General features: G+C 41.8%; 1 protein-coding gene across 12 annotated transcripts in view; it reads left to right on the top strand.

The window, feature by feature from the left end:
* SPTBN1 (spectrin beta, non-erythrocytic 1) overlaps positions 1-14,196 on the top strand; it is a 189,013-nt gene that overhangs the window by 101,409 nt on the left and 73,408 nt on the right. The window contains exon 1 of one of the 12 annotated variants that reach the window (XM_070235499.1): positions 13,906-14,083. The exons of the other annotated variants lie outside the window; for them this stretch is intronic. The gene's annotated coding sequence lies outside the window, so the exon portion shown is untranslated. Of the gene's footprint in view, positions 1-13,905; positions 14,084-14,196 lie in introns of those variants that run through there. 12 annotated transcript variants of the gene reach the window in all.

Here is a 14,196-nt window from a genome sequence, read left to right as displayed (position 1 = left end):
AGCATTTCCTTTGTGATGCTTGAGGCCTGTGCTTTTGTAGATCTCAGATTAGCGTTTTGTTAGGAGAGCAACTGTCAGGAAGTGGAAATTCCTATTCCAACTGTAAAAGATTTGCTAAGACTTTCACTTTGAATTGGAGGTGATGTTGAAAATTCAAGCCCTACCTAATTCTTGGAAGATTTTCTTCTTTTTTCTTTGATAGAAGTTTGCTTTGGTGATTCTGGGAGCATAAGAGGGACTCAGCTGACAGTGCAGATGCCTTGATCCTTTTTTTCAGTGGTACAAAGTATTTGTCACCATATTGCAAACTTACCATTTCTATTCTGGCAGTATTGAGTTTTTAGTTTTTAGACTTTTTGGTTTGGGTAGTGGTGTATTTTTCGGTTTTGTTTTTGCGTGGTATTTTTCCAGTATACAAAATTGTTTGTGCAGGAACTGTGGGAACCTGGAAAGTAGGTACTAGTCTTGAAGTAGAATTTTGGAGTTAAAAGTATGATGTTCACTCCTGAGGCGTAGGCTGCAGAGAAAGTAACCCTGCGGCAGTTTTCAGTGGTGATGGCATTACATAGGAACACAGAGTTGGACCAAAACCCACGTTTTAAGTTCAGATTCTTGAAGTTTGCTGATTTTTCTTGACTTTAAACATTTTCAGCTGTTGGAGCATTTGTTGGTGTAGATAGGCCGAGTTTCCTTTTGTTCTGTGATGTCCATGTGTGGATAAAGTAGATAATCCCTCTTTCTGGCTCAAATGCTGCTGCCAGGTATAAGTGAAGACTTCCAGCTGCAGTTCACATTTTGTTTTCAGGCAACCTTTTGAGTTTCTCCATAGCAGATATAAAAATAGTTTTTAAGAGGGGCACCACTTGTTCTACTCTAAAACCAAAGGTGTGATTTTGTTTGCCATCCCTTGTGTTGTAAATTTGGCATAAAAGAAGAGAGTAATTTATATATATTGTTGATACCGCACCTAGTTCCAGAAATGATTTAATTTGGCCTTGGTAGGTGTCTCCTCATGATCATTTTTGTGTATGTGATGATAATTCTGCTGCTTGGAGAGTTTCGAATCGCAAGACTCACCATAGGATTATTGGGTTGATGCACGCTGGGTTTGTTTTCTTCTTTGGCTTCTCTGTCCAGAAGAATGTCTTTTTTTAGGAAGGCCTGACATTGCTACACTGAAATGTACCATGTCACTTCTATGTGTCTGCTTTTCCCAAGAAATTTTCTTTAGAGGGTGCTGTAGAAGAACCCTTTTGTCTGAGAGTGTATGTTGTAAACTCCGTTTTGATCTCTTTTGAGAATAAAGCTCATTTTATGGATTGGTATAGTTCAAGTGATCTCTTTTACCTTTTCTTTGAGATTCAGTATACTTAAAATGTAGGAGCCAAGACAAACATGTAGTCAGAATGAATTATAACAGTTTCCATTCAACATGTGGTCCCCACAGGTGTAAGACTGTCACCCAAAGAGAGAGAATGCAGTATCAGATTATGAGCTCCCACGTTTTTGAGATTGATTCTGTGGAGATGGTAGCGAGTGTGTGGCCGCTGTATGGGTAAACGATGTAACATCACAAACCAAACTTTTCTGAAAACAACCTCCCCATCTTTCACATTTACGTGTAGGAACCATAGTGACCAGTGAGGATTGCTTCATTGCTTTGTAGTAGAAACCAGCATAGTAAGTAGGAAAATCTCTGGCTCTCCTAATAACCAAACTGCGGATAGGCCAGCTTCTCACTCCACTGGAGCACATTGCTGAAGACTGGGCCTGTCAATGGAGTTTAGCGTTGCTGTTCCATCCTGCCTTTCAATTGGGAAGATGTGTCTGCTGTGTGAAGTTCTGAAAAGTACTTCTGTGAGTCCCAGTAACTCCTGACTATTGACCTTTGGGTTTAGGTATAAGGTAAGTCTCAGAGAATTGACGAGAACGTAGGAACTGGTTCTAGCCAATGCACTGAGACTAAAATGATTGTATTGTTTGTCAGGTCTTACCAGAAAGTACAGTGTGACAGAGAGATCCTAAAACTGTAAAAGTAAATAGCCTACAGCAGTTAACCGTATTTACTTTGGAAGCAGGCTATAAACCCAAATCTCTGTGCTGGGAAAATGAGTGAGTTTCTTTTCTCCTTTCCCCAGGTGAAAGCTGCTATTGAGAACTGCTCTCTGGTGTTGCTAGGACAAACCTGTATGACCTTCTTTATGTAAATAATTAACAGGGAAATACTTTCATTTATGTTAAAGCCATATATGAAAGGGGTTTCCGTGCTGGTTCTGAAGCCTCTGGCCCTGTGTGGGAGGAAACCAACATTGAAAAAATTTGAGCATCCAAATGGTCAGATGGAACCCTGGAAGGTCCTCTTCAGAGTAAAACCCATGTGAAGGTTACTCTGGGGTGACTTTCTCATTACATGAGGAGAGGATTTTGCTTCTTGCTGGTGTGCGGAGTGGTGGAGGTTAAAGGTTAGAACTATGCATGGAACCAAAAAGTACACCTGAAACGTGTAGGGAACCAGCAACATTTAGAGGCTTCTGACCCAAAAGTACCAGGCCTGGAGGTAGCCAATATGAGATATACACATAATAAATTCAATGATAGTACAAGTGTAGGATGGCAAGCAAAGGACTTGCCCACAGTCATTAAATGCTTCTCCTTTGCAATTAATAATCTTTGTCATATTCTTAGTATTGAGGGGGAAGGGATGCTCTGATTTGGGAATTCTCGATAAAGTCTTCAGTGAGACACAAGATGGTGACCATCCAGCTTGCCCAGGACATGGTCCTCCTTTGGGGCTGAGAGAATTTGGTGTTGCTTTCCAGGAATCATGGCTGGTGCTGAACTGCCCCTGCCTCTGGTCTCCCACTGTTACTCCTCAGCTGATGAGCCAGCCCTCGGAAAGCACAACATTCATGCTTTAGTTTCTTTGCTTTTTATTTTTAGCGTTTTATTTGCCCTGGGGTCACTTCGAAGCTTTGGCTTTTCAGGGATTTTCCTGGGGGTACAGCCCCACAGTTTAGAAAACCTGTCCAAGGCCTGAGCTCATAACAAGAGTAAAACCCTTTTCCCCTTGTCATCACTGCTTCCTCCTCAACTGACTAATTAGCCAGCTGCTGCAGGTCTCATTACACTTCATTAATCCTGAGCATTGATCTGTAGGAACTGCCTCAAGATAAAAAGAGGAAACTCAGCTAAACATTTTTGTTGCTGCTGCTAATTATCCCAAACTATACTTTTTATTTTTTTTGGAGGAAGATTAGCCCTGAGCTAACACCTACTGCCAATCTTCCTTTTTTTGCTGAGGAAGGCTGGCCCTGAGCTGACATCCGTGCCCATCTTCCTCTACTTTATGTGTGGGACGCCTACCACAGCGTGGCTTGCCAAGAGGTGCCATGTCCGCATCTGGGATCCTAACTGGCAAACCCCGGGCCGCTGAAGGGGAACATGCGAACTTAACTGCTGCACCACTGGGCCAGACCCCAAACTGTGCTTTCTATTAATTAATTGCTCTACTTACCTCCAAATCTGAACGAGGAGCTTTCCTCATGCCAGACGCCAGGTGTTCCACTCCTCCCTGCTGCAGATGTGCCCTCTGTGGTTTGGTGTGTGGGGTACCTGTAATTATCAGGGCCAAGAATAGGGTGGCCCTGGAAACCCAGTAAAGGAAAAACACACCTGGAGGAGGTCTGCTTGGCTATAACCTCCACTTGTTCAAAGCCTTCAATTGATACTGATGCTTTTTTCAAACAGGTGCAATTTTAAATTATCTCATCTGTTTCTTAAAGTATAGGATGGCAAAATAATTAACAAAGCTAGGGGTTTTTTTGTTTTTTGGTTTTTTTTTTGAGGAAGATTAGCCCTGAGCTAACATCCATGTCCATCTTCCTCTATTTTATGTGGGACGCCTGCCACAGCATGGCTTGACAAAGCAGTGCATGGGTCCGTACCCAGGATCTGAACCGATGAACCCCGGGCCACCAAAGCGGAACGTGCGAACTTAACCTGCGAACTTAACCTCTGCGCCCCTGGGCCGGCCCCCAAAGCTGGTTTTCTTGATTCACTAGTTCCAGAGTCTAAAAAAGAATTTTAATGGAGTTTGGAATGGGAAAGAGTAATGGATGTTTCTATGCTGTGGCTAAAGGTGACGTTTGAAAAGGAAAGCGTCGATCTTGGGCTTGGGTTGCTGGTAACTGAGAGGAAGGACTCTGATGGTGCAGGGTGAGTTACACTCCTCCCAGGTGGGAGGCAGCAGGGAGGAGCACCTCCCTGGATGGGACTTGAGGAGAGGTCCTCAATTGAAAGAACACTTGAAAATATGGAGGATTCTTTCTGATGAGGGCTTCTGCTATCATTGAATTATAAGTAAAACTCCCGGTGTAGGAATTATCAGGAATTAAGGTTTCAGGATACCTTAAGAGATTTGGTTCCATGCTGAAACTTACTCAGCATTCAGACTTGAACCCCCATTTCATCTCACTTGCAGCCTGAGGTCTCTGCTAGTGTAGAATTCTGTTTAGAAGAGTGGGGACTGCGGAGGCAGACCTTGGTTCAAAGTCCTGGGACTGTGCTTGCTTTGTGACTATGGGGAAGCTACTGAACCTTTCTGAGCCTTACTTTGTTCTTATACAAAATATATTTGATGATAAGAGTACCTACTTCACATGGTGGTTGTGAGAATGAGTTTTAGTGAAGTGCCTAGAAGAGTGCCTGGGCCTTACAGTAATTGCTCCGTAAACTCTTGAGTGTGGAGGTGGGTATGAGAGATGATTGAATTCCCACATCATCCAGGATCGTATCCATGGAGCTTCCCACTGCTGTAGCTGAAGCACTGGTAGATCAACCGCATTGGGCTCTGATTTTTTTTTTTTTTTCCCCAAAGATTTTATTTTTCCTTTTTCTCCCCAAAACCCTCCAGTACATAGTTGTATATTTTTAGTTGTAGGTCCTTCCAGTTATGGCATGTGGGACACCACCTCAGCATGGCTTGATGAGAGGTGCCATGTCCGCGCCCAGGATCCGAACCAGTGAAACCATGGGCTGCTGCAGGGGAGCGCTGGAACTTAACCACTGGGCCACGGGGCCGGCCCCTGGGCTCTGATCTTGTCCCTGTGACTGATTGGTGATGTCACTGGGACTCAAACCTTAACTATGAAGCTTTGACCCCTTGACTCGCCTCTGGTGAGTTGGTCCCACAGTGTCTTTTGCCACCTGTTACATGGAGTATGTTAACCGTCAATGAGGCTGGTGTGTCGTTAAACTGTAAACAACTCCAGCATCTATCTGTATTTCCCATTGCTTAGTACAGCAATTTACAAACACTTTGTAAACATGGAATTTGTTTTTCCTGTAGAGGAAATCTGAGGTGGAACCCCAGTAAATAAAGAGTCTAAAATGGGAGCTTTGCTGACCAGAGCGCAGGTGAGAAGGTACTTGGAGCCCGACCTCTGGGAACCTGGTTTGAAAACTACTCCTCTAGCATCCCGTAGACCTCAGTGTTTCTTCAGTGAATGTCACTTCTTTTGGTGTTGATATCCTCAGTCCCTGCCCATTAAAAGGAAGTATTAATATTTGTTCGCCTTATTTTGTTTATAAATTTTATGTAATATGAAATACTGATTTAGTGTTCTCCAGAAGAAGGTCATGCAAGTTCAGGCTGGCGTTTTACTTTAGAATACTCATTGAAGACAGCCTTTCACATGAGACCTTTTGTGGTGCCCAGGAGTTTTTCCTGCAGTTAGTGCCCTTTCTATTCCTACCCATCAATCTCAGACCCACCCGTTGGTGAGCCTCAGTTCTCTTATCAAATAAAAATGAATTGTGTGTTTTCCCCTCAAATGGAAATGCCCGTTACATATTTCAAAAATGGTATATGCTCATTAAAAGAAAAAAAAGCCCACAAACAGTACAGAAATACAGAAGTGGAACTGCCTCCTGTCTCTGGTTTTACTTCTTGAGATAATTACAGTTAATAGTTTGGAAAGTATCCTTTGATACCTTTTTATGTAGTTACTTACACTTAAATATATGTATAGTCATAGGATCATACTAAGTATACGCAGTGTTCTGTGAATGACTTCATTTGTGGCCACCTTCCTAAGCCTGTATACTGCAGATTTCCCTTGCTCTTTTTAATGCATACATGCTATGCATCTTCTGTATAGATGCATCATATTTTAATTAATCAACCTGTTAGTATATATTTAGTTGTTTCTGGTCTTTCCTGTTTTGTTGTTGTTGCTGTCTGTTTTTGGTGAGGAAGATGGGCCCTGAGCTAACATCTGTTGCCAATCCCCGCCCCCACCCCCACCCCCTACTACTTAGTTGTATATCCTAGTTATAAGTCATTCTAGTTCTTCTATATGGAATGCCTCCACAGCATGGCTTGATGAGCAGGGTGTAGGTCCGTGCCCAGGATCTGAACTGGCGAACCCCAGGCCACCGAAGCAGAGTGTTTGAACCCAACCACTTAGACCCTGGGCCAGCCCCCTGTTAGTCTCTGATTTTTACAATTATTTTAAAAATTGGTGCTCTTCATCCCATACAACTGTTTGTGCTTGTGCAGGTATTTCTAGAAAGTAAATGTCCACGGGTGTGATTAGTAAATGGAGGTAACGCATATTTAAAATTTTGATATTATCCACTTAACCCTACCACCAACCACGAGTGTGCACATTTCTCCATATCTTCAGTAAGTGTGAAAGGATTTGTTTTTCAAGTCCAAGAAATAGAGTTTGGTTTATTTTCACCTAGTCCTGAAAGTGGACCTTCTGCCATATGCCACCCCAGCAGAACTTCTGTGGGCCTCCAGCCCCTCCCACCCAGTTCCAAGATTATCATCTTTGTAGAAGCTGTGTAGGAGAAACACCCGAGGTCTTCATTAAGCAATGAAACATCCCTGAAGAACACATCAGCTATAGCAGTAGGCTTCCCAGGCCGTATCTGCGTAACTAGCAGTAATACTCCTCCTGTGACAGGGTTGGTTGGTTTACTTTCCCCAACAAACTGGCAAAACTACAAACAGCCAGGTCCGCACACCTGTTGTAAGCAGCTGACTGTGGAGTGTGAGACAGGGCTGACTTTGTGGAGTGCGAGGTAAAGCCTTGCTTGTAGGACTGGGAGGGAAATAGGGTGGAGTGGGGGCCCTGCAAGTGGGTGTGAACTCTGGAACAGTTATAAAGATTTGCATTCTGTTTTGTGGGAAGAGATTTGCGTTTAAGTTAAGCAACACTGCCACAAGTTTAACTTTCCAAAACAAATACAACAACAGAAAAACTGATCTCCCTACTTATAACCCCCCTTTTGTTGCTTTCTTTTTTCACTTGAAACAAGTTAAATTAAGGTAGATGACCAGTTGTAAGTTAAGAAGGTTCAGAATGATCCAGGTCACACCTTGTGCATTGTCTTCTATAAAACTGTGCTTAAAGTTTTGATTAGTGTTCCTATTAATGAAAAATAGATTTTGATTAAGAAAAAAGCAAACTGGTGTAAACATTAACTGTCCTACCCACCTTTGATTAGTGTGAGGGATCCTTTGGGGCGACCCACATGTCAGTTAGGTCATCTCAGGGGTTGAATCTGGGGTCATTTCCTCCTCCAATTTTTCTGTCCTCCTTTATTGAAACAAGGCAATGTACACTGTGTGCTTACAGGATCTACCCACCAAAACTCTGTACTATTTGACTTTGAAAGAAATCTTGTGTAACCATTTATCGTAGGTGAGGTTGAGGAAAGCCACAAAGGAAGTGAGCAGAATTGTTTTTCAGTGACAGCTTTCTCTTTTTCATTTTAAGGTATCTTAAAAATAGCTATAAATGGTAGTTGGATATAGCTGTCTGTTATCTAGTGTTGTGAATTCTCGAGGAATTGAAAATTGCTTGTTAACTTTTTGAGAGAACTCTTAATGCTGTTAGGTGCCCTTCCTAGTGTCTTCATACTAGTTACTCAGTAAATGGTTGCTCATTGGTTGATACATTAATCCAAGATGGAAAAAATGACAGGAGGCCTTTATGGCTGAATGTCAGGTACTGGTGTGTTTAACATTTACAGTTCTACATGAAATACTTTTTCATGCAGTGAAATAGTTGGCTGAGTTAAATACATACTCAAGGATTAGGTCAGAGCTTATTCAGTAAATTACTTCGTGAATGAAGAATACTCAGTGAGAAGTGAAATTTTGGTTTAATGTACTGGGATGTCACTTAGAAAATAGTGCTAAGCTCTAGAGTTCTTTAGTTCAGTCCAGGGAACAGCCCATCTTTATAACATTATGCATTTTGTTTTTGAATCTTGTCACAACCAGTAGTTATTTCTGAAATCCACAAGTAGTTTGACGCCTTTCCCCTCCCCTGCAAACACACATGCAGGCTTGGGCTTACTGACATATACAGCTGTAATTTTGGACTTTTGCGTTGACGTTGAGACAGTCTTATTTATCATTCTGTCATTTCAACCCTGATAGTTTCTACACTGGCTCCTGGTCACTGGCCAAAAGGGATTTAGGTGACTAATTTGTAATGTTCTTTAGGACAGAAGCCAGTTTTTAAATTCTTCTGTTTGCATTCATTTTTTAAAAAACATAATTTCTCTTATTAAGTGGAACCTTATCCTAATTCTGTAGTTCCACGTGATAACTCAGCATCACTGTGGCTTTCTTTGTTACAAAATAGTAATCCTTTGCAGATTAAATTTACACATATAATCTTACTTGGAGGACTTCTGTGATGTCTTAGATTGTCTTTGATGGACACTACCACAATCAATTCATTCAGGTAATGATTGTTAAACTCTCTACTATCCATGAAAAGCAGACAGCTTCTGGTGATCTTTAGCTCTTTTTGACTGCCTCCTCTTCCTTGTCTGTTTGTCTCTGGTTTAAAAAAAGAGTTCCCCAATCTTAGCTTTTTGGAACTCAAATGAATTACAGTTAACTTGGACATCCTCGTTGTGCTGGAGAGCTGTCAGAAACTGTCCCGAGTGGCTGGAATTGATGCAGTTGTCTTGATGGCATCGTCAGCTCTGAAAACATTGAGGTAGAGTGATATTGTCTTCTTGTATCTTGAGTATCTGACAGTAATATGACACTAGTGTGTGAAAGAGAGTTCTGTTTTCCTCTCTGCGCTGTTGATCCTAGGAATTTTAGAAAACTGGAAAAGTTAGAACGTCATAAGCCAGGCCTAGGGTGCACACTATTTGATTTTTAATATACTGGCTTAGACCAGCTACATGGTGCACAGAGCAGTATGGCTACCTTTTTTGTGCATTGCATGAAAAATATAGTAAATTTAAATTCTCCCTCTCCTTATCCACTTAATCTCAAGGCTGCTATAATAAAATCTGCCTTTAGCCCTTGAAAATGAAGTGTAAGATTTTATCTTTACCAGTGAATTTATGTGCCACAAGATCTACTGGCTTAAAATATAATATTTACTGCTTCCTTAGTTGGTAAGAAAAAGTAATTTCATACAGACAACTCCCCAACCCCCAGCATATTGCAGTTAAATTACTGGCATGAAATCTTATCTCTAGTGTACCTATTATGGTTGTTGCCCTTTGAAAACTCTCTCCTAGTTGGTCTGATTAATGTTAGCTTTCTGCCATATAAGTTTAATAATTAAGGATGTAGTGTCTGTTTAGTTCCATCTTTTGAGGATATTACAAGTTACCCTCAGTCCACCTTGGACTTAATATTTTTTAGTTGCCTTCCAAGGAGGATTAAGAGAGAGGAGCTGATGGCGAGTGAAGAGCCCCTCGAGAGTCGAGAACCGGAAGCTTGCGTGGAGATGGGTTGGAAAGTTGGGAAATCTGGCCTCAAGCTGCCAGGCTCCTGCTCATCCTTTGAACATGAAGGAGCAGCCTTGAGTTTCAGCCTGTGGTGCACGTGCTTTCCCTCCTGACAGCTGGGGTAGCACACTGTTAACTCTGTCGTGTCAAGGCACCCAGAGGAATACCCTCAGCTGGGGAGGGGAGAGGGCCCTGAGTTCATCCCCTGACTGAACTGACACCTGGGTAGAGACCTAGTAATATAACTTAAGAAAACAATAAATGTGGCTACTACAGATCAATCTGGCTGCATGTTTAATAGTGACATTTAAAATGGTCCCCACTGTGGTGGCTTGTTCATAGCAAGCACTCAGTGCATATTTGCTAAGATGATTTTGATTTGAAAACGCAAGCTAACAAGTGGGGTGTGGGACCAATGACATTATAAAGATGTTTTAAACTAGGAATTGACAAACCTTTTTTTGTAGTGGGCCAGATAGTAACTATCTTAGGCTTTGCTGGCCACATAGGGTCTCTTTTTATCCTCCTCTGGTGCCTCCTCTGGCGCTGACCCCCAACCCTCTAAAATGAAAAACCATTCTAGCTCCCACGCTGTACAGAAACAGGCTACGGGCTGAAGTTTGCTGATGTCTATTTTAAATTGGTCTTTTCACTTATGGAGGAACTGCCCTGTGATGGATGGCTGTGATGTTTTTCCTGTTGTTTTGGGGAGGTAATATCTTATTTTCCTCAGGCAGCGTGGGATGGTGGTGTGAGTGGGAGCTTTGGCATTCTTCAGGGCTCAGATAGGTGAGTATTCTAATCCTGGATGTGCCTTTGCTAGCCATATGCCCTCAGGCAAATCACCAAACCCTCTCTGTGCCTCATCTGTTTAGAACTAACAGCTTGTGGTAAACAAGGTAAAGTTAGTGAAGATCCTAGCAGGGCATCCACCAGTGCATGGAAGCAGAGTAGAGCTTACTTTATCCTCCATCCTGCTGATTCTCCCTGGCTGCAGTTTCAGGCTCTTTCCTGCTGGACTGTCCCATGGAGATGGAGAGTAGCAGATGAGCAAGCTCATGATATGGCTTCCTGTGTATATGAGGGCAGTTTTGAAGTGTGACACCCATTTTCAGGCAAGTTTAGTGAACCATTTCTGAAGATTTCTTCATGAGGTCTTTTTTTGTATTTTTTTATAAGGCACTTACTTTTTCCTCCTGGTTTTGGTGTTTTGCACTACTTAATTCACCCTAGTTCTCACCTTAGTCTCTTCTTAGAAGACTTAGCGGTGTTACTCTGCCCATGTGCTTTCAGAGTTCACCCCCATCATAACCTCAGCCTCCTCCACAGTCTTGGCTTTTTGTGGATTGTGACTTTAAGGGCCTTACCTTGAAGTGATAACCATGACAGGCAGGCAGGACCCCTGGAAATTGGCCTGCTTTCTCAGTTCGTTTTTGTAGGTCTCCTCTGAGAGGGTCCCTCTGCAGCGCCCTGGTTTCTGTGTTGGCAAAATTGGGCCTGGGCTACTCAGAAGAAGGACCCTCTGTAAGCTGCAAGCAGGGCCTGCTCCACTGACGTAAATCGTAGGTGCAAGGTTACATAGAGTTCATAGTTGTTTTATAGTCTGCATATCAGACTGTTAAGTATTAGCAGAGAATTGCATATTTGCTACACATGCCTTTAGAACAGATGTGTACATGTGTTTTGTCGGTAAAGTGGGTTAAACTGTTAGGAAAAATATTTTAACTCAAGTTCTATTTATATACACATCAGCAAACATAAATTAAAGGCCCCCAGACTAATCCGTCACAGGGAGGCCTTCAGTCAAAAGATTAGTTTCCTTCCTTTTGCTGCCTCAAGATAACAGTTTGATTCTCCTTTATCAATACAGCCAGTTGCCTGTTTCCGGTTTCCTGCTCTCTGTATTTTGTAAGTTGCTCGTGGGAAATGATTTATTTATTTTTTTCAAGCTAAAAACGTATGGAGACTCCACCCTACTGTATTCTTTTGTTTTGAATTAGGATTCCTTTTTTTTTTTAACAACTCAAGAATTTAATGGATAAATTGTTAAAATTAGTGTAAATTAAGTCTTGTGACTGTTGGCCTGTTTGGGTCCTGTTAAAGTAATGTTATAAGTATACCTGTATATATTTTGCAGCTTCGTTTTATTGGACAAGTATGTGGTGGCAGCTGCCCCAAAATAAAGGAAAATAAAAGCAAAATTTTGTCAAACTTTTTAGGTTAGCTTTGGACCCCTTTTAATCTGAAAGACAGGACCACAAAATTGCATATTTATCATTTATCAGATCTTGAGGAATAGTCGCCAGAAGCAGTTCAGTTGTGAAAGATTTTTAGTGACATACGATGATAACATTTAACTACTTAGGGACTGTCTAGAATTTCTTTCCTCCGTTTCGGTGGGACCTCCAGCAGCAGCAGGATTTATCAAGAGCCTATTTGTTGGGCGCTGGAGGTTTGCTGATTCATTCAACAAATGTTTATTGTGCACTCACTCTGCCAGCCATGTTGTAAGACTCTAAACTTGTAGAATTGGGTCCTTGCCTTGGAGGCGGCTAGTTGAGGAGATAGCATGCAGGATACATAATGAAAAGATAAGAGCACCTCCTATCAAGTGAAGGCCTCTTGGAAGAGCTAATCTTGGCCTGGGTCTTAAAGGAAAGGTAAGAGAAGAAAAAGTACTTTCCAGGTTAGGAGAATGGTGTAAGCAATGGTGGGAAAAGAAATGTGCAAGGTGAGAGTTCAGAACATGGCGAAGAAGAGCTATTGGGTGGGAACACAAAGATGGTGTGTCAGAGAAGATCCCAGAGGAAGCAGGTGCCCTTGGAGGGGCTGCTCGGCACCCTTGAATGCCAGGCTCAGAGATTTGGACCGTCTTATGGATGACTGGGAGCCTCTGAAGGTTTTGGTACAGTGTGTAACTTTGAAAAACCACTGTTTGGGGAAGATGACTGTGGCAGTGATGTTTAAGGTGGGTGAGAGTGGGGAAAGCACAAGGCAGGAGATTTCAGTAATTGTTAGAGAGTGGAACCTGAAACCGTCCCAACTGTAGTGAGCTTTTTCTTCCAAACACCCAAAAATACATTGTTGAAATCATTCTTTATAATATCTTGTTATTTTTCAACTTTCTATTTAGTTTCTCCAACTAGACTTCTAGTTCATTGAAGGCAAGAGACCTTGTCTTAGACAAAGAGTTCTGCATACATTATGCACTTTTTAAATATTGGAGCTTATTAACACTCAACTTCAGATTAGTCCTTATTCAACTAGTTATACAGTATTGTTGATTTAAATAGCCAGTCTTGGGGAAGTGTTCATGTGATGACTGCTTCATCATTTCCTTTTGATTTCTTCTGAGTTCCCATCCTTGCACCTCCTTTCCTACTGTGAACCCAAGTCTACTCCTAACTTAGCTATGTGTCTATACAAAGAAAAATTGCACATGATTGCCAGCTCTTACTTACGGTAGGCCATTATCTTAGCAGAATTGAAGAAGATCCTAATAGAAAATATTCTTGGGTTACACCAGGAGGTTCGGACTATTTGAAAAGTAGAAGAAAGATTTGCTCTCTTCAGCCAGGTATAAATTCAATCTTGGGCAATTAATGATTGGGGTCATTTGTCAGTTCCTGTTTCTGTATTTCTTTTATTTTCCATACAGAGATGTTCCATGCCTTCAGGCCTTCCTTCATCCCTGGCTCCCATCCCTTTCCCTAGCCAGAACTGTGGCATATGGTGAATATGGTTTTGTTTAGCACTATGTGCAAGTAATGTTGCAGAACGATTCCGTACAATCATTTCCATTAAAAAATGCCCATCTGTTCATCAAAGTATTTCTTATCCTATAGCTTAACTCATTACTAACAGTGTTCATTTTTCCAGTTACAGCAAATTCTCCAGAGTAACTAAGAATCAAGCATTACATCCTCCCAATATTGATAATAGTCATTCCCTAAAAAGAAAGGAAAGTCTGTTATGTGCTTCTAGAAGGGGATGATGGAGAAGAAATTCACAGCCCTTTGGTTAAAACTAAGCAAGTATGTTTCTCTGTTCTAAATATCTCATACCCTTTCTGTGAGATGTCTTCTAAAAATTTCAAGTTATTTATCAAAAACAAGACTGTGAATCTAGATACTTAGAGGAGAAGATGTAGCCATGCATCTTAATTCCTCTTAACCTGACTGAACAGTGGGAGAGACAGAGCAACACGCAAGGATGCTCAGTGCATGCCAACCCTGCTGCTACTGGTTGGTGACATTGAGCAGCCCTTAACCTCACTGAGCCTTGGGCTTTGCTGGAGATCCCTCTTGTGTCCCACCTTCCTGACATAGTTGCTGTGTGGTTCTAGTGAGCTTCAAGAAAGTATAAATTGCTGTTCAGATGCACGGTGGTGGTATTGCAGGCATACCATCTTATAAAATT

Source organism: Equus caballus, chromosome 15, assembly GCF_041296265.1.
Source record: "Equus caballus isolate H_3958 breed thoroughbred chromosome 15, TB-T2T, whole genome shotgun sequence".
In the NCBI taxonomy this organism is placed as follows: domain Eukaryota; kingdom Metazoa; phylum Chordata; class Mammalia; order Perissodactyla; family Equidae; genus Equus; species Equus caballus.
The sequence above is the reverse complement of the archived record's forward strand: the minus strand, read 5'-3'. Positions and strand labels throughout refer to the sequence as shown.